The sequence below is a fragment of the Somniosus microcephalus genome, chromosome 14, assembly GCF_052327205.1.
Source record: "Somniosus microcephalus isolate GS21.2 chromosome 14, FLI_Smic_1.0, whole genome shotgun sequence".
NCBI lineage: Eukaryota > Metazoa > Chordata > Chondrichthyes > Squaliformes > Somniosidae > Somniosus > Somniosus microcephalus.
This window is the reverse complement of record NC_141000.1, coordinates 32,521,022-32,547,911: the sequence shown is the minus strand read 5'-3', so window position 1 is coordinate 32,547,911 and position 26,890 is coordinate 32,521,022. Positions and strand designations below refer to the sequence as shown.

Sequence of the window (26,890 nt, the reverse complement as noted above, 5' to 3'; positions counted from 1 at the left end):
CATCACTCCAAATCCAACAGATAACACGCGAGCCCAACACCCCAAACCCAGCCGACAACGTGCGAGCCCATCATTCCAACCCAACCGATAACATGTGATCCCAACACTCCAAACCCAACCGATAACACGCCAGCCCAACACCACAAATCCAGCTGACAACGCGCGAGCCCAACACCCCAAACCCAGCCGACAACCCATCAGCCCATCACTACAAACCCAGTCGATACGAGCGGGCACATCCCTCTAAACCCAACCCACAACACATGAGGCCAACACTCCAAACCCAATTGATAACACATGAGCCCAGCACTCCAAATCCAACCAATAACGCATTTGCCCATCTCTCCAAACACAACCGTTAACGTGCGAGACCAACACTCCAAATCCAACCGATAACACATGAGCCCAATACTCCAAACACGCCCAATAATGCGTGAGCCCATCACTCCAAAACCAGCCGATAACACGCGAGGCCATCGCTTCAAATACAACCGATAACACGCGAGCCCAACACTCCGAACCCAACCGATAACACGTGAGTACAACACTCCGAACCCAACCGATAACACGTGAGTACAACACTCCAAACCCAACCGATATCGAGCGAGCCCATCACTCCGAACCGAGCTAATAACACATGAGCACATCACTCCAAACCCAACCGATAACGCGCGAACCCATCACTCCAATCCCAGCCTATAACGCGCAAGCCCACCACTCCAAACCCAACCAATAACACGCAAGCCGAACACTCCAAGCCCAACCGATAATGAGCGAGCCCATCACTGCAAACCCAACCGATAATACATGAGCCCATCACTCCAAATCCAGCCGATAATGAGCGAGCCCAACACTCCAAACCCAGCCGATAACACGCGAGCCCATCACTCCAAACCCAACCGATAAGGAGCGAGCCCATCACTCCAAACCCAGCCGATAACATGCGAGCCCATCACTCCAAACCTAGCCGATAACATGCGAGCCCATCACTCCAAACCTAGCCGATAACAAGCGAGCCCATCACTCCAAACCCAACCGATAACACGCGAGGCCAGCACCTCAAACCCAACTGATAACACACGAGCCCAGCACTCCAAACCCAGCCGATTGAACGCGAGGCCATCACTCCAAACCCAATCGATAACACGCGAGCCCGTCACTCCAATCCGAACCGATAACGAGTGAGCCCAACACTCCAAACCCAACTGAAAACGAGTGAGCCCAACACTCCAAACCCAGCCGATAGCACGCGAGCCCATCACTCAAAAGCCAGCTGAAAACACGCAAGCCCATCACTCCAAACACGCCCAAATAACGCGCGAGCCCATCACTCCAAACCCCGCCGATAACACGCGAGCCCATCACTCCAAACACAGCCGACAATGCGCGCGCCCATCACTCCAAACCCAACCGATAACACGCCAGCCCAACACCACAAATACAGCCGACAACGCGCGAGCCCAACACCCCAAACCCAGCCGACAACCCGTCAGCCCATCACTACAAACACAGTCGATACGAGCGGGCACATCCCTCTAAACCCAACCCACAACACACGAGGCCAACACTCCAAACCCAACTGATAACACATGAGCCCAGCTCTCCAAACCCAACCAATAACGCATTTGCCCATCTCTCCAAACACAACCGTTAACGTGCGAGACCAACACTCCAAATCCAACCGATAACACATGAGCCCAACACTCCAAACACGCCCAATAACGCACGAGCCCATCACTCCAAACCCAGCCGATAACACGCGTGCTCATCACTCCAAACCTAACCGACAACGCGCGAGCCCATTGCTCCAAACCCAACCGATAACACATGTGCCCATCACTCCAAACCCAACCGTTAACATGCGAGGCCATCGCTTCAAATACAAATACACGCGAGCCCAACACTCCGAACCCAACCGATAACACGTGAGTACAACACTCCAAACCCAACCGATATTGAGCGAGCCCATCACTCCAAACCGAGCCAATAACACATGAGCACATCACTCCAAACCCAACCGATAACGCGCAAACCCACACTCCAATCCCAGCCTATAACGCGCAAGCCCACCACTCCAAACCCAACCAATAACACGCAAGCCGAACACTCCAAACCCAGCCGATAATGAGCGAGCCCATCACTGCAAACCCAACCGATAATACATGAGCCCATCACTCCAAATCCAGCCGATAATGAGCGAGCCCAACACTCCAAACCCAGCCGATAACACGCGAGCCCATCACTCCAAACCTAGCCGATAACACGCGAGCCCATCACTCCAAACCCAACCGATAACAAGCGAGCCCATCACTCCAAACCCAACCGATAACAAGCGAGCCCATCACTCCAAACCCAACCGATAACAAGCGAGCCCATCACTCCAAACCCAACTGATAACACGCGAGCCCAAGACGCCAAACCCAAATGATAACACGCGAGCCCATCACTCCAAACCCAACAGATAACCCACGAGCCCATCACTCCAAGCCCAACCGATAAGGAGCGAGCCCATCACTCCAAACCCAGCCGATAACGCACGAGCCCAACACTCGAAAACCAGCCGATAACGCGCGAGACCAACACTCGAAACCCAGACAACAACGCGTGAGTCCATCACTCCAAAGCCAGCCGACAAAGAACGAGCCCATCACTCCAAACCCAGCCGATAACACGCGAGCCCATCACTCCAAACCCAACCGATAAGGAGCGAGCCCATCACTCCAAACCCAGCCGATAACATGCGAGCCCATCACTCCAAACCTAGCCGATAACATGCGAGCCCATCACTCCAAACCTAGCCGATAACAAGCGAGCCCATCACTCCAAACCCAACCGATAACACGCGAGGCCAGCACCTCAAACCCAACTGATAACACACGAGCCCAGCACTCCAAACCCAGCCGATTGAACGCGAGGCCATCACTCCAAACCCAATCGATAACACGCGAGCCCGTCACTCCAATCCGAACCGATAACGAGCGAGCCCAACACTCCAAACCCAACTGAAAACGAGTGAGCCCAACACTCCAAACCCAGCCGATAGCACGCGAGCCCATCACTCAAAAGCCAGCTGAAAACACGCAAGCCCATCACTCCAAACACGCCCAAATAACGCGCGAGCCCATCACTCCAAACCCCGCCGATAACACGCGAGCCCATCACTCCAAACACAGCCGACAATGCGCGCGCCCATCACTCCAAACCCAACCGATAACACGCCAGCCCAACACCACAAATACAGCCGACAACGCGCGAGCCCAACACCCCAAACCCAGCCGACAACCCGTCAGCCCATCACTACAAACACAGTCGATACGAGCGGGCACATCCCTCTAAACCCAACCCACAACACACGAGGCCAACACTCCAAACCCAACTGATAACACATGAGCCCAGCTCTCCAAACCCAACCAATAACGCATTTGCCCATCTCTCCAAACACAACCGTTAACGTGCGAGACCAACACTCCAAATCCAACCGATAACACATGAGCCCAACACTCCAAACACGCCCAATAACGCACGAGCCCATCACTCCAAACCCAGCCGATAACACGCGTGCTCATCACTCCAAACCTAACCGACAACGCGCGAGCCCATTGCTCCAAACCCAACCGATAACACATGTGCCCATCACTCCAAACCCAACCGTTAACATGCGAGGCCATCGCTTCAAATACAAATACACGCGAGCCCAACACTCCGAACCCAACCGATAACACGTGAGTACAACACTCCAAACCCAACCGATATTGAGCGAGCCCATCACTCCAAACCGAGCCAATAACACATGAGCACATCACTCCAAACCCAACCGATAACGCGCAAACCCACACTCCAATCCCAGCCTATAACGCGCAAGCCCACCACTCCAAACCCAACCAATAACACGCAAGCCGAACACTCCAAACCCAGCCGATAATGAGCGAGCCCATCACTGCAAACCCAACCGATAATACATGAGCCCATCACTCCAAATCCAGCCGATAATGAGCGAGCCCAACACTCCAAACCCAGCCGATAACACGCGAGCCCATCACTCCAAACCTAGCCGATAACACGCGAGCCCATCACTCCAAACCCAACCGATAACAAGCGAGCCCATCACTCCAAACCCAACCGATAACAAGCGAGCCCATCACTCCAAACCCAACTGATAACACGCGAGCCCAAGACGCCAAACCCAAATGATAACACGCGAGCCCATCACTCCAAACCCAACAGATAACCCACGAGCCCATCACTCCAAGCCCAACCGATAAGGAGCGAGCCCATCACTCCAAACCCAGCCGATAACGCACGAGCCCAACACTCGAAAACCAGCCGATAACGCGCGAGACCAACACTCGAAACCCAGACAACAACGCGTGAGTCCATCACTCCAAAGCCAGCCGACAAAGAACGAGCCCATCACTCCAAACCCAGCCGATAACACGCGAGCCCATCACTCCAAACCCAGCCGATAACAGACGAGCCCATCAATCGAAACGCAACCGATAACACGCGAGCCCATCACTCCAAACTCAGCCGAAAACGCGCGAGCCCATCACTCCAAAACCTACCGATAACAAGCGAGCCCATCACTCCAAACTCAGCTGATAACACGCAAGCCCATCATGCCAAAACTAGCCGATAATGAGCAAGCCTAACACTGCAATCGCAACCGATAACACGCGAGCCCAGCACTCCAAACCCAGCCAATAACACGTGAGCCTAACACTACAAACCCAACCAATAACACACGAGCCCATCACTCCAAACTCAGCCGAAAACGCGCGAGCCCATCACTCCAAAACCTACCGATAACAAGCGAGCCCATCACTCCAAACCCAACCAATAACACGCGAGCCCAACACTCCAAAACCAATCGATAACACGTGAGCCCAACATGCCAAACCCAGCCGATAGCACGCGAGGCCATCACTCCAAACCCAGCCGATAACACGCGAGGCCATCACTCCAAACCCGGCCGATAACACGCAAGGCCATCACTCCATACCCAATCGATAACACGCGAGCCCGTCACTCCAATCCGAACCGATAACGAGCGAGCCCAACACTCCAAACCCAGCCGATAACGAGCGAGCCCAACACTCCAAACACAGCCGAAAAAGTGCGCGCCCATCACTCCAAACCCAACCGATAACGCGTGTACCCATCACTCCAAATCCAACCGTTAACATGCGAGGCCATCGCTTCAAATACAATCGATAACACGCGAGCCCAACACTCCAAACCCAGCCGATAACAGACGAGCCCATCACTCGAAATGCAACCGATAACACGTGAGCCCATCACTCCAAACTCAGCCGAAAACGCATGAGCCCATCACTCCAAACTCAGCCGAAAACGCGCGAGCCCATCACTCCAAAACCTACCGATAACAAGCGAGCCCATCACTCCAAACCCAACCAATAACACGCGAGCCCAACACTCCAAAACCAATCGATAACACGTGAGCCCAATATGCCAAACCCAGCCGATAGCACGCGAGGCCATCACTCCAAACCCAACCGATAACACGCGAGGCCAACACCTCAAACCCAACTGATAACACACGAGCCCAGCACTCCAAACCCAGCCGATTGCACGCGAGCCCATCACTCCAAACCCGGCCGATAACACGCGAGGCCATCACTCCAATCCGAACCGATAACGAGCGAGCCCAACACTCCAAACCCAGCCGATAGCACGCGAGCCCATCACTCAAAACCCAGCCGATAACACGGGAGCCCATCCTCCAAACCCAGCCGATAACACGCGAGCCCATCACTCCAAACACGCCCAATAACGCGCGAGCCCATCACTCCAAACCCAGCCGACAAAGTGCGCGCCCATCACTCCAAATCCAACCGTTAACATGCGAGGCCATCGCTTCAAATACAATCGATAACACGCGAGCCCATCACTCCAAACCCAGCCGATAACAGACGAGCCCATCACTCGAAATGCAACCGATAACACGCGAGCCCATCACTCCAAACTCAGCCGAAAACGCGTGAACCCATCACTCCAAACCCTACTGATAACAAGCGAGCCCAACATAACAAACCCAATCGAAAACACGTGAGCCCAACATTCCAAACCCAGCCGATAGCACGCGAGCCCATCACTCGAAACCCAGCCGATAACACGCAAGCCCACACTCCAAACACGCCCAAATAACGCGCGAGCCCATCACTCCAAACCCCGCCGATAACACGCGAGCCCATCACTCCAAACACAGCCGACAATGCGCGTGCCCATCACTCCAAACCCAACCGATAACACGTCAGCCCAACACCACAAATCCAGCCGACAACGCGCGAGCCCAACACCCCAAACCCAGCCGACAACCCGTCAGCCCATCACTACAAACCCAGTCGATACGAGCGGGCACATCCCTCTAAACCCAACCCACAACACATGAGGCCAACACTCCAAACCCAACTGATAACACATGAGCCCAGCACTCCAAACCCAACCAATAACCCAATAACGCGTTTGCCCATCTCGCCAAACACAACCGTTAACGTGCAAGGCCAACACTCCAAATCCAACTGATAACACATGAGCCCAACACTCCAAACACGCCCAATAACGCACGAGCCCATCACTCTAAACCCAACCGATAACACGTGTGCCCATCACTCCAAACCCAACCGTTAACATGCGAGGCCATCGCTTCAAATACAACCGATAACACGCGAGCCCAACACTCCAAACCCAACCGATAACACGCGAGCCCAACACTCCAAACCCAACCGATAACACGCGAGCCCATCACTCCGAACCCAACCGATAACATGCGAGCCCAACACTGCAAACCGAACCGATAACACGTGAGCCCATCACTCCAAACCCAGCTGAAAATGAGCGAGCCAATCACTCCAAATCCAACCGATAATGAGCGAGCCCATCACTCCAACCCCAGCCGATAACACGCCAGCCCAACACCACAAATCCAGTCGACAACGCGCGAGCCCAACACCCCAAACCCAGCCGACAACCCGTCAGCCCATCACTACAAACCCAGTCGATAACGAGCGGGCACATCCCTCTAAACCCAACCCACAACACACGAGGCCAACACTCCAAACCCAACTGATAACACACGAGCCCAGCACTCCAAACACAACCAATAATATGCAAGCCGAACACTCCAAACCCAGCTGATAACGAGCGAGCCCATCACTCCAAATCCAACCGATAACACACGAGCCCATCACTCCAAACTCAGCCGAAAACACGCGAGCCCATCACTCCAAAACCTACCGATAACAAGCGAGCCCATCACTCCAAACCCAACCAATAACACGCGAGCCCAACACTCCAAAACCAATCGATAACACGTGAGCCCAACATGCCAAACCCAGCCGATAGCACGCGAGGCCATCACTCCAAACCCAGCCGATAACACGCGAGGCCATCACTCCAAACCCGGCCGATAACACGCAAGGCCATCACTCCATACCCAATCGATAACACGCGAGCCCGTCACTCCAATCCGAACCGATAACGAGCGAGCCCAACACTCCAAACCCAGCCGATAACGAGCGAGCCCAACACTCCAAACCCAGCCGAAAAAGTGCGCGCCCATCACTCCAAACCCAACCGATAACGCGTGTACCCATCACTCCAAATCCAACCGTTAACATGCGAGGCCATCGCTTCAAATACAATCGATAACACGCGAGCCCAACACTCCAAACCCAGCCGATAACAGACGAGCCCATCACTCGAAATGCAACCGATAACACGTGAGCCCATCACTCCAAACTCAGCCGAAAACGCATGAGCCCATCACTCCAAACTCAGCCGAAAACGCGCGAGCCCATCACTCCAAAACCTACCGATAACAAGCGAGCCCATCACTCCAAACCCAACCAATAACACGCGAGCCCAACACTCCAAAACCAATCGATAACACGTGAGCCCAATATGCCAAACCCAGCCGATAGCACGCGAGGCCATCACTCCAAACCCAACCGATAACACGCGAGGCCAACACCTCAAACCCAACTGATAACACACGAGCCCAGCACTCCAAACCCAGCCGATTGCACGCGAGCCCATCACTCCAAACCCGGCCGATAACACGCGAGGCCATCACTCCAATCCGAACCGATAACGAGCGAGCCCAACACTCCAAACCCAGCCGATAGCACGCGAGCCCATCACTCAAAACCCAGCCGATAACACGGGAGCCCATCCTCCAAACCCAGCCGATAACACGCGAGCCCATCACTCCAAACACGCCCAATAACGCGCGAGCCCATCACTCCAAACCCAGCCGACAAAGTGCGCGCCCATCACTCCAAATCCAACCGTTAACATGCGAGGCCATCGCTTCAAATACAATCGATAACACGCGAGCCCATCACTCCAAACCCAGCCGATAACAGACGAGCCCATCACTCGAAATGCAACCGATAACACGCGAGCCCATCACTCCAAACTCAGCCGAAAACGCGTGAGCCCATCACTCCAAACTCAGCCGAAAACGCGTGAACCCATCACTCCAAACCCTACTGATAACAAGCGAGCCCAACATAACAAACCCAATCGAAAACACGTGAGCCCAACATTCCAAACCCAGCCGATAGCACGCGAGCCCATCACTCGAAACCCAGCCGATAACACGCAAGCCCACACTCCAAACACGCCCAAATAACGCGCGAGCCCATCACTCCAAACCCCGCCGATAACACGCGAGCCCATCACTCCAAACACAGCCGACAATGCGCATGCCCATCACTCCAAACCCAACCGATAACACGTCAGCCCAACACCACAAATCCAGCCGACAACGCGCGAGCCCAACACCCCAAACCCAGCCGACAACCCGTCAGCCCATCACTACAAACCCAGTCGATACGAGCGGGCACATCCCTCTAAACCCAACCCACAACACATGAGGCCAACACTCCAAACCCAACTGATAACACATGAGCCCAGCACTCCAAACCCAACCAATAACCCAATAACGCGTTTGCCCATCTCGCCAAACACAACCGTTAACGTGCAAGGCCAACACTCCAAATCCAACTGATAACACATGAGCCCAACACTCCAAACACGCCCAATAACGCACGAGCCCATCACTCTAAACCCAACCGCTAACACGTGTGCCCATCACTCCAAACCCAACCGTTAACATGCGAGGCCATCGCTTCAAATACAACCGATAACACGCGAGCCCAACACTCCAAACCCAACCGATAACACGCGAGCCCAACACTCCAAACCCAACCGATAACACGCGAGCCCATCACTCCGAACCCAACCGATAACATGCGAGCCCAACACTGCAAACCGAACCGATAACACGTGAGCCCATCACTCCAAACCCAGCTGAAAATGAGCGAGCCAATCACTCCAAATCCAACCGATAATGAGCGAGCCCATCACTCCAACCCCAGCCGATAACACGCCAGCCCAACACCACAAATCCAGTCGACAACGCGCGAGCCCAACACCCCAAACCCAGCCGACAACCCGTCAGCCCATCACTACAAACCCAGTCGATAACGAGCGGGCACATCCCTCTAAACCCAACCCACAACACACGAGGCCAACACTCCAAACCCAACTGATAACACACGAGCCCAGCACTCCAAACACAACCAATAATATGCAAGCCGAACACTCCAAACCCAGCTGATAACGAGCGAGCCCATCACTCCAAATCCAACCGATAATACGCGAGCCCATCACTGCAAACGCAGCCGATAACACGTGAGCCCATTGCTCCAAACCGAGCCGATAACGAGCGAGCCCAACATTCCAAACCCAACCGATAACGAGCGAGCCCAGCACTCCAAACCCAGCCGACAATGCGTGAATCAATCACTCTAAACCCAACCGATAACACGCGAGCCCAACACGCCAAACCCAGCCGATAACACACGAGCCCAACACGCCAAACCCAAATGATAACACGTGAGCCCATCATTCCAAACCCAACCAATAACGCGCGAGCCCATCAGTCCAAACCCAGCTGATAATACGCGAGCCCATCACTCTAAACCAAACCGATAACACACGAGCCCAACACGCCAAACCCAGCCGATAACATGCGAGCCCATCACACCGAACCCAACCGATAACAAGCGAGCAAATCACTACAAACCCAACAGATAATGCACGAGCCCATCACTCCAAACCCAGCCAATAATACGCAAGCCCAACACTGAAAACACAACCGATAACACGTGAGCCCATCACTCCAAACCCAGCCGATAACGTGTGAGCCCATCACTCCAAACCCAGCTGATAATACACGAGACCATCACTCCAAACCAAACCGATAACATGCGAGCCCAACACTGCAAACCTAGCCGATAATGAGCAAGCATAACACGCCAAACCCAGCCGATAACATGCGAGCCCATCACTCCAAACCTAGCCGATAACGAGCAAGCCTAACATGCCAAACCCAGCCTATAACATGCGAGCACATCACTCCAAACCCAACCAATAACACTCGAGCCCAACACTCCAAACCAAGCCGATAACATGTGAGCCCATCTCTCCGAACCCAGACGATAATACGCGAGCCCAACACCACAAATCCAGCCGATAACGCGCGAGCCCAACACCCCAAACCCAGCCGACAACCCGTCAGCCCATCACTACAAACCCAGTCGATAACGAGCGGGCACATCCCTCTAAACCCAACCCACAACACACGAGGCCAACACTCCAAACCCAACTGATAACACACGAGCCCAGCACTCCAAACCCAACCAATAACGCGTTTGCCCATCTCTCCAAACCCAACCGTTAACGTGTGAGGCCAACTCTCCAAATCCAACCGATAACACATGAGCCCATCGCTCCAAACCCAGCCGATAACATGCGATGCCATCACTCCAAACCCAACCGATAACGAGCGAGCCCAACACTCCAAACCTAACCGATAACGAACGAGACCAACACTCCAAACTCAGCCGATAGCACGCGAGCCCATCACTCAAAACCAAGCCGATAACACGGGAGCCGAACTCTCCAAACACAGCTGATAACGAGCGAGCCCATCACTCCATATCCAACCGATAATACGCGAGCCCATCACTGCAAACCCAGCCAATAACATGCGAGCCCAACACTGAAAACCCAACTGATAACGAGCGAGCCCAACACTCCAAACCCAACCAATAACACTCGAGCCCAACACTCCAAACCCAGCCGATAACACACGAGCCCATCACTCCAAACCCAACTGATAACACGCGAGCCCAACACTCCAAACCCAGCCGAAAACACGCGAGTCCATCACTCCAAACCCAGCCGAAAACACGCGAGTACATCACTCCAAACCCAGCCGAAAACACGCGAGTCCATCACTCCAAACCCAGCCGAAAACACGCGAGTCCATCACTCCAAACCCAGCCGATAACATGCGAGCCCATCACTCCAAACCCAACCAATAACATGCGAGCCCATCACTCCAAACCCAGCTGATAACACACGAGCCCAACACTCCAAACCCAGCCGATAACACGCGAGCCCATCACTCCAAACCCAGCCGATAACACGCGAGCCCAACACCACATCCAGCCGATAACACGCGAGCCCATCACTCCAAACCCAGCCAATAACAAGGGAGCCCAACACTCCAAACCCAGCCGATAACCCGTGAGTGGCTGGAGAGAGCGGGGAAAAGTAAAGCTGCGAATGGAGAACCCGAGAGCATGAGTGGCGTGCAGGGTGTTGAAAGGTGCGTGTGAGCGCGTGGCAAGAAATGCGGGCAGGAGGCGAGGATCCCGGAAAACCCTGGCTTTAGAAAGTTATAACCAACTCACTCCTTACATCGATAGCAAAATACTGCGGATGTTGGAAATCCGAAATAACAATAGAAAATGCTGGAAAAACTCAGCAGGTCAGGCAACATCCGTGGACAGAAATTTGAGTTGACGTTTCGGGTCGAACCCTTCTTCAAAACTGGAAAGAAAAGATGGATCGGAGGCAGGGCTGCGATCGGACAAAAGAATAAAAGAAACAAAAGAAGTAAAAAAGAGACAATGAAAGGTGTTAGAAGCTAGACGAGATGGTAATAGGCTGAGATTGGGTGTAAAGTGTACTGGCAGGGCAAGGGATAGCTGCCAGGTGTGAGAGCGAAACAAAAGGAAAGGGGGGGGGGGAAAGGAGTGGAAAAATTACAAGAAAAAATGAAATAGGGGCCGAGGTTATGATCTGAAATTGTTGAACTCGATATTGAGTTCAGAGTCCTGATATTGAGTTCAGGGCTGCAGAGTGCCTAATCGGAAGATGAGGTGCTGTTCCTCGAGTTTACGTTGAGCTTCCGTGGAACAATACAAGAGGCCAAGGACGGTGAGGTCCGAGTGGGAATGGAGGGTTGAATTAAAATGACAGGCAACCGGAAGCTTGGGGTCACCCTTACGGACTGAACGGAGGTGTTCCGCAAAGCGGTCACCCAATCTGCGTTTGGTCTCCCCAATGTAGAGGAGACCGCAGCGTGAGCAGCGAATACAGTATACTAGATTGCGAGAAGTACAAGTAAATCGCTGTTTCACCTTCTGTTTAAGGCGGCTTTGCTATGTCGCTGTCCACTAGAAGTTCAGCCACGCCACCAGAAAAGCTCTCTGTGACAAAGTCAGGCCTCGCTGTCCTCGCTGAAATGGAAAAGTGCACCTAAGTGTTTTAAAGAACTTGAATTCTGCACGATTCGGTTCTGGGCTTGTCTAATTTAATGGCAGCGTTATCATTTCAGTAAGGTAAAAGTCTATTAAAAGTTCAGCATAGTACAGAAGGATGTTGTAAAATGCCCTTAACATATGAATATATTTCTGTAGGGTTGCTGTTTGCAGAAGTACAATTGCGAAGTATTGACTCCTTATATAAATCAAGAAATAAATTATAATTAAAGCATTTTTGTATTGTATGCAAATAGAGCGCCAGTCTATTTCATTACACAACAGTGGGCAATTTCCAAACCTTTGGGGATACTTTGTGAAAACTTATTTTAAAAAAGTGTATTATGGCTCGTCATTTATAAAAGTAATATTTTGGAGTGTTTCCAATGCACTTGCACCCGTTATTTGGTGTATACATCAATATCTGAATCATTCTCTAATAACGTGACTGTTTTATGTGCTTCAATTACCACCAGGGTAGAAAATAACACACAGGCAGGGGGTCCTGCTGCTTAAACAAAACAGATGATAATTTCATGCCAGGTTTTCATGCCCTTTGATAATACACATTAAACACATAGATGTAAAGGGGCAATTAGGGAGCGGGAGTCCCTGGAGCAGGTATTCTTGCTCTACTTTGCTTCAGAGTCAGTTCAGGCCTTGATTTACAGTCCACAACTTTAAGTTGATGCAAAACCGAAATGGCTTTGTGTGAACGCTAACCTGAATATGAATGCACTACAAACGTCTGTAAGGATGGTAACCACAAGTGGATACAATATTCCACATTTGACCTCCCTAATTTTATTTTGTACCATCACAATTCTCTCCCAGGACATATTCTATGGTTTACATATAAACCCAACACACCAGAACCAAAACCTCGTGTGCTTGCTATCTCAGCGTTTACGCTTGTACCACTATGAGTTAATCTTGGCTGCCTGCCTACCGCAACCCCAACCCTGCTGGGAAATCAGGTCTCAGGCTGCCCAGGCCTGGGCGGAGGAGGGTGGAGTGAAGGTGGTTAGGTCGCTTCTCCAGAAATGGTATCACAGAAGGCAGTTGAGGCCAATTTATTAAATATATTCAAGAAGGAGTTAGATATATTTCTTAAAGCTAAAGGGGTCAAGGGGTATGGGGAGAAAGCAGGGACAGGGTGTAGTGTATGTAACTATTCTACCTTTAAGAGAACTACTGTATGTAACCGTCCACCTTTAAGAGAACTATTTTATGTGTGGCACTACTTTGCCTTGGCTGCTGTATACTGTAATACCAACGGTGACCACACCGGTATATAAGTGCGGTGTCAGGATTTATTGGGCAGATTCGCCCTGACCTTCGAATAGTAAAGTCCTGTTAAAGTTACTCTTGTAGTCTGTGTATTACTTCGCTATACAACCCACAGACTCTACAGTGGCGACGAGTTCGATCTTACCCTGCGTACAGCAATACGTCCGAAGCAGTTAACGAAGCGTCGAGAAGAGGCAACCGCCCTCGTCGTTCTGCTGAGAGAAAACTCGAGTCTGCACAGCAAGAAAGAAGGAAGACTTCAGACACGCAGCCTTCCATCAGCAACAGGCACGGATTGTCCCTTCTGCCACGGTGGTGCTTGAGCCGAGCAGCACGAGAAGCAAGTCGGCCATGGTGACTGTGAGTAAAGGGAAAATAAATAAAATCAACGAAGGAGAAGGGCGGTGAACTCGACCACGGTCGGGGGGGAAAGGAGCCGGACAGAAGTCGGGCCCAGAGGCGCTGAGACGGGGGCAGCGTGGAGCACGGAAGCCGCGGTACAAGCGGGCTGTGAGACGCAACGGCGTCGTGAGACAGCTGGACCGCGACCGGCGAAAAAAGCCGGCAGCGACCGGGGCCACGAAAAGCGGCGACCGGGATCGTAGGGCGCGGGAAGAGATAAAATAAATAAACCGCGGAGAACTCAGCCGCAGCCGGGGAGGGAAGCACCGGACTGCGAGAGGGCTGGGAGGCGCGATTGGGAGCCCGAGCGAGCGGGAGAGACAGAGCCCGAGCAAGGAAGGCCGAGCGAGAACCAGCCCAGCGGCTGAAACTGTTCGCCGCCAACGGGTTGTACCCAGCGCCGGTTGCCCTGCCGAGAGAAGGGAACGCGCTGAAGCCGACGCACAGGCTGCGAACCGCGAAAGCCAGCGGCCGTCGCCCGAGGGAAAGCTTACCCCTCCCGCCAGGGGAAGAAACGCGGGAAGCCGCCAGTAGGCGGGGAAGAAGACAGAAGCGGGAACCGCCATTTTGAAATTGGGCAGGGAAAGAAGATAAGCGCGGGAAACCGCCATCTTGGAAAAAGAAAAAAGAAAAAGTTAAAAAATATTGTTGTTGTTTCTCAGGAAGAGGCGAAGATGCCTAAGCGTAGTAACATCAACGGGTTCGATGCCGAGGTGGAAGATTGGCCCACGTATGTAGAACGCATCGAGATATATTGTACGGCCAATAAGTTAGCAAATTATGAAAAAGCTCTAACCTTACTAAACTTAATGGGTGCGAGAACATACGGGTTATTGAAGCATCTTCTATCACCAGCTAAACCGACAGATCAGTCTTTCGCTAATATTGTTGCTGTCCTGAAGGATCATTTTAACCCCGCACCGCTGATGTTAGCGGAACGATCTAAATTTTACGTGAGAATGCAACGAAAAGAGGAAAGCAACGCGGAGTACCTGGTTGAACTGCGGAGGCTAGCAAGATACTGCCAGTTTGGGGTAAATCTGCCAGAGACACTGAGAGACAAGTTCGTGTGCGGAATGTCGAAGGAAGGAACACAAAAACGACTGCTCGAAGAGAACGATCTTACACTTGATAAGGCTGTCCTTATTGCAGCATCGCACGAAGCCGCAGCGAGAGGCACGGCGGAAATGCAGCGGAAGACAGCGGTACTCAGAGTGGATCAAATGACTTCGAGTACAATGAAATGTTATCGTTGTGGGAAGACAACACACGACCAGAACCAATGCTGGGTTAAAAACCAGGAATGTAGGAAATGTGGCAAGCTTGGCCACATAGCTAAGGTATGCCGGGCAGGAAAGATGACCAGCAATAATAAGTCACCGCAGAAGAAGTACATAAAGGTACATGAGGTGACTGGGAAGAGTCCAGATAAACAGAATTCAGACGCAGACTCCAACAGCAAGGAACTGGGTAGTCTGAGGATTCACAATGTGAGTAAAGAAGCTGACCGACAAACTATCTGGATCACACTACAGATTGCAAAAGTCCAAGTGAAGATGGAAGTGGACACCGGATCAGTGCTGACGGTCATGAATAAGCATGATTACAAAAAGTTATTCAAACATATTCCCCCTACGGGATACGGAGATGGTATTGCAGACATACACGGGGCACAAAGTATACCCCATCGGAAAGATAGAAGTCAAGGTGAGATACAAGGACAAAGATCACCAAAGGATGGACATGTATGTGCTGCCCGAGGGAGGTCCACCACTTCTGGGACAGGAATGGATCAGGAAAATAAAGATAGACTGGCATTCGCTAAACACAATGACGGTAGATTCCGGAAAGGAAGAGGTCAAACCTGAACGGTTGTCCAGAATATTGGATGAAGCTAAAGAGGTATTCCAGCAAGGACTGGGAACACTGAGAGGAATTAAAGCAAAAATCAAGATTGCAGAACATGCAAGCCCAAAATTTTTCAAAGCCAGATCGGTACCTTACGCGATACGACCTGCTGTGGAGGCAGAACTGGAAGAGCTTGAACGTTCAGGGGTACTGTCTAAGGTGGACTGGAGTGAGTGGGCCACGCCCATTGTTCCCGTCATGAAGTCTTCATCAAGTAACAAGCCAGGGGGACTGGGAAAGGTCCGCATCTGCGGAGACTTCAAGATCACAGTTAATCCGATGCTTCACACGGTACAATACCCGCTTCCGCGGATTGAGGATATCTTTGCTTCATTGTCTGGCGGGCAACACTTCACCAAGATAGACCTGGCACAAGCATACTTACAAATGGAAGTCGAGGAAGAGTCGCGCCAGTATCTCACAATCAACACGCACAGAGGCTTGTATCGTTATAATAGACTGGTTTTTGGAGTAGCTTCGGCTCCAGCAATTTGGCAGAGGGCAATGGAGCAGGTCTTACAAGGTATTCCAAGCACGCAGTGTTACTTGGACAATATCCTGATTACGGGAGAAGACGAAGAGGAACACCTCACAAATTTGAAACGGGTGCTCACCAGGTTGAAGGAATATGGCCTTCGAATTAATCGCCAGAAATGTGAGTTCTTCCAGAAACGGATCTCGTACTGCGGTCATGTCATTGACCAAGAGGGGCTACACAAGTCGCCTGACAAAATAGAAGCTGTCGTGAAGGCCCCCGCTCCGGAGAACGTATCACAGTTGAGATCGTTTCTGGGGTTGATTAATTATTATCACAAGTTTTTGCCAAATTTATCCACGGTGTTGCATCCGCTGAATACTCTGTTGCGGAAAGAAGTGCCATGGAAGTGGAGCGAGTACTGTAAAAAGGCCTTTCGCAGAAGCAAGGCGTTGATTACCTCTGAGGAAGTGTTGGCTCATTTCAACCCAACGTTACCTCTTCGTCTAGCTTGTGATGCTTCCCCTTATGGAATTGGAGCAGTACTTTCACACAGGTTCCCAAATGGCTCGGAAAGGCCAGTCGCATTTGCGTCCCGATCATTGACCTCCGCTGAGCGAAATTACGCCCAGATAGATAGGGAGGCCCTCAGCCTTGTGTGGGGAGTAAAGAAATTCAATCATTACCTGCAGGGCAAGAAGTTCACATTACTGACAGACCACCAGCCGTTGGTGTCCATATTCAACCCTAACAAGGCCGTTTCCACTATGACAGCGCAAAGGTTACAGAGGTGGTCCGTGTTACTTGGGGCACACCAATATGACATCGAATACAAAAGCTCCAAACAGCATGGAAATGCTGATGGGTTATCGCGCCTACCGTTGCCGGTAGTTGAAGAGGCGGCTGCAGTGGACCCGGTAGAGATGTTCCACTCGTCCATAGTAGAATGTCTACCAGTGACAAATTCGATGATCGAGAATGAAACAAGGAATGACCCGACTCTCTCACGAGTCTACGATTTAACAGTGGAGGGATGGCCAGCACATGGCGAACCAACGCTGCCAGCATTTTCGCAAAGAAAAGAACAGCTGTCAGTGTGCCGAGGAACCTTGATGTGTGGATCGAGAGTGGTGATTCCACCCAAACTTCAGCATAAGGTGCTAAAGGAGCTTCACGAGGGGCATCTGGGTGGAGTGAAAATGAAGAACCTAGCAAGAGCGTTTGTGTGGTGGCCAGGTATTGATGGAGACATCGAAGAAATAACCAAGAGCTGTCTAGGATGCCAGAAGGTCCAAAACGCGCCACCACAAGCTCCTCTGCATCCATGGGAGTGGCCCTCATCTCCTTGGCAAAGGGTACACATTGACTTTGCTGGTCCATTTATGGACTCAATGTTTCTAATAGCTGTGGATGCACACTCCAAGTGGCCGGAGGTAATAAAGATGTCCTCCACCACCACGGAAAAAACCATCACAGTATTAAGGACCATGTTTGCCAGGAATGGGCTGCCAGAACAGGTCTGTTCTGATAATGGACCGCAATTTGTGTCCGAAGAATTCAGGAAATTCTTAAAAAGCAATGGGGTCAAGCACTACACGTCAGCCCCATACCATCCCGCCACCAATGGATTAGCTGAAAGGTTTGTCCAGACCTTCAAGAAGGCCATAAAGGCCATGGGTAATGAAAACATCAACTTACAACATAAAGTAGATAACTTCTTGTTGGCGTACAGGAATGCAACACATGCGGTCACAAATCAAACTCCCGCCATGATGTTTTTCAATAGAAGATTGAGATGCCGGCTGGATTTGATTAAGCCAAACGTCAGAAGGGACGTAGAGAACCGGCAATTCCAGGGCATGAATGAAAGGCCAACTAGATCTTTTCAGATAGGTCAACAAGTTTTGGCCCGGGACGACCGTACCGAGAAATGGCAGCCTGGAACTATTGTAAAAAGGCTAGGGCCGCTGCTGTATACAGTGGACATTGGTGACAGCATAATAAGGTGCCATGTTGACCAGATCATAGGGTCATCCACAAAGAGCCAACCTACTCCACAACCTTACACTGCTAATGTTGAAGCAGAGATACCCAGAACACCTACCTCCGATCTGGTGATACTGGAATCAGATGAACCTGACACTGTCCTTCAAGCCGACTCGACCTTACCAGAAGAACCTACTACCCCGCCGAAAACTACTACACCACTGAGGCGTTATCCGGATAGAGTCAGGAAACCTCCAGAGAGACTGAATCTGTGAACTGTTTTGCATAAAGTTGTATATATGTTATGATGTTATGTTAATGGGGAATAAGTATGTTGTAAGCTAAAAAGGGAGGATTGTAGTGTATGTAACTATTCTACCTTTAAGAGAACTACTGTATGTAACCGTCCACCTTTAAGAGAACTATTTTATGTGTGGCACTACTTTGCCTTGGCTGCTGTATACTGTAATACCAACGGTGACCACACCGGTATATAAGTGCGGTGTCAGGATTTATTGGGCAGATTCGCCCTGACCTTCGAATAGTAAAGTCCTGTTAAAGTTACTCTTGTAGTCTGTGTATTACTTCACTATACAACCCACAGACTTTACACAGGGCACTGAATTTGGATGATCAGCCATGATCTCATTAAATGGCGGAGTAGGCTCGAGGGGCTGAATGGCCTACTCCTGCTCCTATCTTCTATGTTTCTATATTTGGCCCCAGCAGTCTTCTGTATAAGGAGTTCACGGTTACATGATTAAGAGAAAGATGCAACTTATCATCTTTGGGGGTCCAGGCCAGAATCGTGGCCTGAACCACCTGCCTCCCCTTTGGGGCTTATTCCCATCCTACACAATGCCATTAAACCTTTTTTTCAATCCATGTTCCTGCCTCTAAACTTACGCCGGGTCAGTGTAAAGCCAAGGACGCAGGAATGCCCAGCAGAGGGAGATCGTGCCGAGCGCCACCCTCTGTCACAGTGGCCTTGTTTGGGGTGGGCGGAGGGGTTGAGGTGGATCCAGAACCTGCCGTATCCGAATTCCTGGCAGAGTTTGTGCCCATAGAAACACAGGAACAGGAGAAGGCCATTCTACTCCTCAGGCCCACGCTGTCATTCAGTTAGATCACGGCTGATCTGTATCTCAACTCCATTTGCTCGCCTTCGCTCTACATCCCTTGATACCTTTACCCAACATAAATTGATCAATCTCAGTCTTGAAAGCTTCAATTTGACCCTCATCATCCACAGCCTGATGGGGCAGAGAATACCAGGGGGGAACAATTGGGTGGCGCCCCTTTTGGGGCGTTAATGTAGCCCCCCCTCTCTGTCTAATATCGCCCAACCAATTTTCAACCCAAGTCATAAGGCTACCTCCAATTCCGTGCACTCTCATTTTTGCTAATCTTTTATTTGGAACCTTAGTGAATGCCTCTGGGTGTCCATATAGATAACACCTATAGATACTCCTTTGTCTACCTTATTAGTGACCTCTTCAAAAAATTAAACTAGATTAGTCAGACATGACTTACCTTTAACAAAGTTATACTGGCTCTCTCTGATTAGTTCATATTTTCTCAAGTGCTCAGTCACTCTATCCTTAATGACAATAAGTTCCTCCCCTTGATTTATTTTTAGTTTCCCTTCTATCACTGATATTTTATTCTCTTCCTCTACTGTGAAAACGGATACAAAGTATTTTTTTAATAAATCTGCCCTTACTTTGTTGTTTATTACCACGTCAGTCTTTAATGGGCACACATCTACCTTAGCCACTTTCTTACTCTTAATGGGATAGAGTTTCTGTTTGGGCACAATTGGCAAATTGGGCGCAAATTGCATTTAAAATTCCACTGGTTTGGTTACAGTTCAAGTTTCCGCTAAAATGTATTTGCATAATTACAAACATAAAATCTTCCATGAACCAGAGCACTCGGTCTGTGTAATAGAACATAATTGGTTATTTTTGTTTCTTTGCATTAAAAAAGATTCATTGCTTTATTTAAGAGTGATAACCTGGTAACAGTTTTATTAATACAGCTGAAAATGGGTTTATCACAAAAAGTAAGCATTTTTAATAAGTGTCTACCTCCACCTGCGAGTAACCTGATTTTAAAGTGCTGAATATTACTTAAACAAAACTATACTGAACCATTTACTAGTTTCATTGGTGTACACTAATCAGTTTCTTAGTAAATTGATATTTTTTAATATGTAAAAACTTTTAAAAGGCGCCTACTACTGCCTGTGTGCCTAAGAAAACAAATTCAATTCGAAGACCCTGCTCAAACGGCCGCAAATGGGCACTATCGGCGGAAACTCGCCATTCTCGTTATTTCGATTTGGGGGCGTGGCCAGTTTTGGGGGTGGGACCAGCTTCAGGCAAAATGATTTTTAAACCAGCGTTAAAGATCGCAGAAACGCAATTTACTTCTAACTTAACTTATGCTTGAGTTTGCGTTGGATCGGCCGACTTCACCCCGATTCTGCTGATAAAACTAACGGAAGCTCTACGCCAATATATTTATAAAATCTTTTACAATTAGCCTTTATATTACTTGCAAGTTTTTCTTGTATTCCTTTTTGCAGCTCTTAATATTTTCATTGTGTCCCTTTGTTTCTCCTATTTCTCATCTACATGCTGCCCCTCGGGGATATCATTCGAAAACACAACGTCAGGTTCCACATGTACGCTGCCGACACCCTGATCTCCTTCACCATCACCACTTCTCTCGATCCCTCCACTGCCTCTGATTTGTCAGACTGCTTGTCCAACATCCAGTATTGGATGAGCAGAAATTTTCTCCAATTAAATATTGGGAAGGCCGAAGCCATTGTCTTCGGTGCCCGCCACAAACTCCGTTCCCTAGCCACCGACTCCATCCTTCTCCCTGGCCACTGTCTGAGGCTGAACCAGACTGTTCACAATCTTGGTGTTGTATTTGACCCCGAGATGAGCTTCCGACCACATATCCTCGCCATCACTAAGACTGCCTATTTCCACCTCCGTAACATCACCCGTCTCTGCCCTTGCCTCATCTGCTGCTGCTGAAACTCTCAGCCATGCCTTTGTTACCTCGAGACTGGATTTTTCCAATGCACACCTGGCTGACCTCCCATCTTGCACCCTCCATAAACTTGAGCTCATCCAAAACTTTGCTGCCCGTATCCTAACTTTTACCTTTCACCAAGTCCCGTTCACCCATCACCCCCGTGTTCGCTGACCTACATTGGCTCCTGGTTAAGCAACGCCTCGATTTCAAAATTCTCATCCATGTTTTCAAATCCCTCCATGGCCTCACCCTTCCCTCTCTCTCTAACCTCCTCCAGTTTAATAACCCTCCGAGATATTTGCGCTCCTCCAATTCTGGCCTCTTGCGCATCCCCATTTTTAATCACTTCACCATTGGTGGCTGTGCCTTCAGCTGCCGAGGCCCTAAGCTCTGGGATTCCCGCCCTAAACCTCTCTACCTTTCTTAGGATGCTCCTTAAATATTCAAAGATACTTCTTTGAATAAGTTTTTGGTATCTGCCCTAATATCTCCTTATTTTTTTATTCATTCACGGGATATGGCAAGGCCAGCATTTATTGCCCATCCCTAATTGCCCTCAGAGAAGGAAGTGATAAGCCACCTTCTTAAACTGCTGCAGTCCGCGTGGTGAACTCTTTTTTCATAACAGTTTGGTTCAACTGAGTGGTTTGCTTGGCCATTTCAGAGGACAGTTAACTACATTGCTGTGGGTCTGGAGTCACATATAGGCCAGACCAGGTAAGGACAGCAGATTTCCTTCCCTGAAGGACATTAGTGAGATGGGTTTTCATGACAAACCATTACTAATACTAGCTTTTTTTATATTCCAGATTTGTTTAACTAACTGAATTTAAACCCCCCAGCTACCGTGATGGGAATTGAACTCATATCTCTGGATTATTAATCCAGGCCTCTGGATTACTAGTCCAATAACATAACCACAATGCTAACATACCTTATGTGACTCGGTGTCAAATTTTGATTGATAACACTCCTGTGAAGCGCCTTAGGACGTTTTACTACATTAAAGGCGCTATATAAATGCAAGTTGTTGTTGTTGTTGCTGTTGTTTTCTATCTTTCTCCCAGTCCTCTGGATAACCACTTTTCTTGGCATTTGTGTAAGTCACTTCCTTCATACCACATCTTACCTCAAGTGTTGACCATGGTTGTTTGATTGTACAAGTGGAAATTTTGATCTTTATGGGGTATGTATTGGTCTTGTATTGTACTAAATACTTTGAATACCTCCCACTGTTTTTCTGTAGGTTTACCTGTTCACAGCTCAGCCCAGTTTAACGTGCTCAGCTTCCTTCAAAGTCAACTTTACATAAGTTTAAAACCTTGGTTAGTGTGTGATCTTTCTCCTTCTGAAACTTAGGCTGCGATGCTTCTTACCTTGTCGGGTCCGAGACGGGCGAGGTCGGTGGCAGGTCGTGGCCCCGCTGCTGACTCCATCCCGGCCTCCGACATGACTTTCCCCTGATTGGGCTAGTTAAACCCACTCAGCGTGTTTCCTGGTCCAGTTGAAGGAAGTGGGACTGATGACCATCATTAATGTCACGTCATCAGCTGGTTTCCTTAAAGGGACCATACACAAATTTACTTTGACATTTGTGCTGTCAGTGTTCTACAGCATTGAGGAGGTGCTGCTAACACTGACAAGTAGTGCACAGAGGTGCATGGCTGCACCCAGGCTCTCCCATGACTCCCTCCATATCCTTCCAATGGGCAGAAGAGACCTCCCTAGGAGACCAACGCAGCCCGGTTGCACATTGCACAGGAGGACACAAGCAGGGATGTCATCAGGAGGACCAGGCTGCTGTGTTGCAAACCTTTCAATGATCTCAGTAGATCACGAAACATTACTGTAAAGCCACACTCAACCTCATCCTGCTGTGCTATTCATCACATCCCCATCACTCTGCCGTCCCTACCATACTCCTGCACATCCTTACTCACACCAACTTACCTTGTACCCCCACCCATCCCTCTCTCTATCTACATTATCACTTCCCCATCTCACTAGCCACCCCTCACACTCACCCTCATCCTAGTCCAATTACAAACTAACACACAAGGGTAGGCACTTGTGTGTTTTAGTCAATGTTCAAGTGAAGTTTCTGCTAATGTGCTGTCAAACATTGAAATCTTCATTTTCAACACTTTGCTTTCTTGGACAGATTTGCGTGCACCTTTGGAAGTGGCTTAGAGAGTTGCAGTGAATGGTGAGACATAACGGTACCTCCCGCAATGGTCATGAGTGTGAAAGGAATGGCTTGCGCATTGTAGGGATGCTTTATGTTGTTGGTGTGGGGTGGTGCCAACCTGGCACATCATGTGGCAGCCAGGGTGTGCAGCATCAAATTAAGTAAATCTGGCCATGGTGAGGCCATCCCTGGCATCCTGGGCAGCAATGTGGTCAGGTGCTGATGCCCTGTGCAGCATTAGGTGATTGCGGAGAAGGTTGGTGTGGTTGTTGGTGCTGCTGGTGATCGTGGTCAGATTCTGAGGACCAAGGTGAGAGAGTATAAAGTGCACCCATGCTGATGGAATAGATGGCAGATGAAGTGGAGAGGACAGAAATAATCTATCAATGGTGGAAGAGGTAATGAGGTCAGACTGCATGGAGACTTGTGTAAAGACTTGCAGCATCCTCAATCTGTAGTGGAAATGCAGTTTAGAGATGCTAGTGCTTAACAGAAGATATCTGAATCAGCTGGGAGCATTGAGTTGACATTTGAAGCTGTCAAGTCATCAGCTGATTCAATGGTCACTGACCTCCCACCTCAGCTTCACTGACGAGGTCTAGGCACAGCAGGAAACTGGTGGGAGACCTGTGAAAGTTAAAAAGCTGTAGAAAAAAGCATTGTTAAGCCACTAATGATTTGAATTGAGTGCCCCGCCGCTGCCTGTCAGGTCTGCTCAATGCTGGCAGACCCAAAATCGGGAAATGCAGGTGTGCGCGTGCGTGTGAGGAAACCGCTGTCAATCAATTTAAATTTCACAGCTGACCCGCCAGCAATCGGGCCCGCTGAGCGCCGTCAAAATCGCAGCCTTAATGTCGAACTCATATTATGGTCACTGTTCGCAAGATGCTTACTTTACTGTCTGATTATTAATTAATTTTGGCTCATTACTCATTACTAAGTCTAGTATGGCCTGTTAACTGGTGCTAAAATATTTTGTTTCAGAAAACTGTCGTGGATACACTCTAGAAATTCATTGCCTGTATGACTTGCGGGGGGAGAAATTGGGTTGCTTTGCGCCTCTCGTTAGTGCCCCCGGGGGCACTAACGGGGCGCAAATGCCCTAGTGCCCAGGCGCAGTGCCACTAACGCCTCCCACGAAATTCAGCAGGTTAGTGGCAGCGGTAGCTGGTAGCGCCCCATCCGCTGCACCGGCGATGATGCCGTCATCGCCGTGCGCAGTGCCCCGTTTGCATCCCGGCTGCAAATTTCCCTTGCGCCCCATGACCTATCGCCGGGCGATGGGGCCGACAGGATCAGGGGGTGGTTATGCAACGGTGGTAGCAGGCGGCGGCGCTACTTCAAGGTGTCAGGCGGCCATTTTTATTTTAGCCAAATGCCAGCACCTGCCCCGCTCCCCCTTGGTCCAGAGGGCCCAAGTGCACGCAGGGGAGGAGGCCTACAATGGCGTGGCGCTATGTGCTGCCGCACATGGCTCTGTTGCACGTAGCGCCGTGACATTGTGTAATAGCGCCCCAAGAAGGAGGTGGAGCGCTTTCCAGTAGTGCTCCACCTCCTTCTTGGGGTGCTGCCACTGAATTTACAGGGGAGGGGTGCTAGGCGACGCTACCCAATTTCCCCCCCCCCCCGAGTTGTTTTGCATCTCTCAATCTGTGTGAAAATTTAAATCTCCCATTAGAACCGCTTTTCTGATGCTCTCTGATCTCTGTATCTATGTATCTATGCATCACTGCTGTCAGGGGTCCGCAGATAACTCCCACCAGGGTTAAATTATGAGGACAGGTTGTATAGACGAGGCCTGTATTCCTTTAAGCGGTGATCTAATTGAGGTGTTTATGATGATTAAAGGAACTGATAGGGTAGCTATAGAGAAACGATTTCCTCTGGTGGGGAATTCTAGAACAAGGGGGCACAACCTTAAAATTAGAGCTGGGCCATTCATGGGTGATGTCAGGAAGCACTTCTTCACACAATGGGTAGTGGAAATTTGGAACTCTCCCCAGAAAGCTGTTGAAGCTGAGGGTCAATTGAAAATTTCAACTCCGATTGATAGATTTTTGTTTGGCAAGGGTATTAAGGGTTAAGGAGCCATGGTGGAGTTAAGATACTGATCAGCCATGATCTAATTGAATAGTGGAACAGACTTGAGGGGCTGAATGGCCTACACCTGTTCCTATATTCCTATAAGTGTTGCATCCTTTGCTGTTTCTTAATTGTACATCTACATCCTGGCAGAACCTTGTTGGAATTATGGCAGGTGTATGCCAGAGTGGCCAAACAATTTCAGTCCCTCTGTGTTGGTCTGTGGATGAATCCAATTTCCAATCATTAAAAGTCTGACTATCTGTTCCTTAATAAATTTGATTTCATTGAAACATGATCCCAGAGATGTTTGTTTTAAAAAGAAGTCTCAGACCAGCTGATCATATGTTCACTGCTTGCTCAGTCACAATGGAATGTTTTCTCGTAATTCAATTTACTCACTGATATAACTTGCATTTTATATTCATATTTGCTGTTTTAGCCTCATTGTGCGTGACGTTACCTTTCTCAGCATCACTTATTCATTCAGTTGCTAAGTCATCCCTTTGAATTTTATTATTTTCTTCACATAACTTTGCACCTGCAAACTTAAAGCATTTTACCAAGATTATTTTTATTTATTATGAACAGCAGTGGCCTAGTCATCAGAGCTATCCAATTAGAACCACTGCAATTAATCACTACTCTACCTTTGTATTAGCTAGCCAATTCACTATCCAATTTGTAATCCCATTTTCATAGAGCTTTCCTTTTAGTCACGCATCTCTTACGAGAGCTCAAATCAAATGCTTTCAAAATCAAGACATTTAGTATCAAGAGTGCAGTCACTCACCAATTTTATTACATCTTCAAAGAATTCCAATTTTTTAAGCCTGATCTGTGTTTCATCAAAGTGCATTGGTTCAG

General features: G+C 49.6%; 1 pseudogene; it reads right to left on the bottom strand.

The window, feature by feature from the left end:
• Positions 1–23,189, bottom strand: part of LOC147107429 (PHD finger protein 23A-like) — a 40,427-nt pseudogene extending 17,238 nt beyond the window's left edge.
• Positions 23,190–26,890: the final 3,701 nt, after the last annotated feature.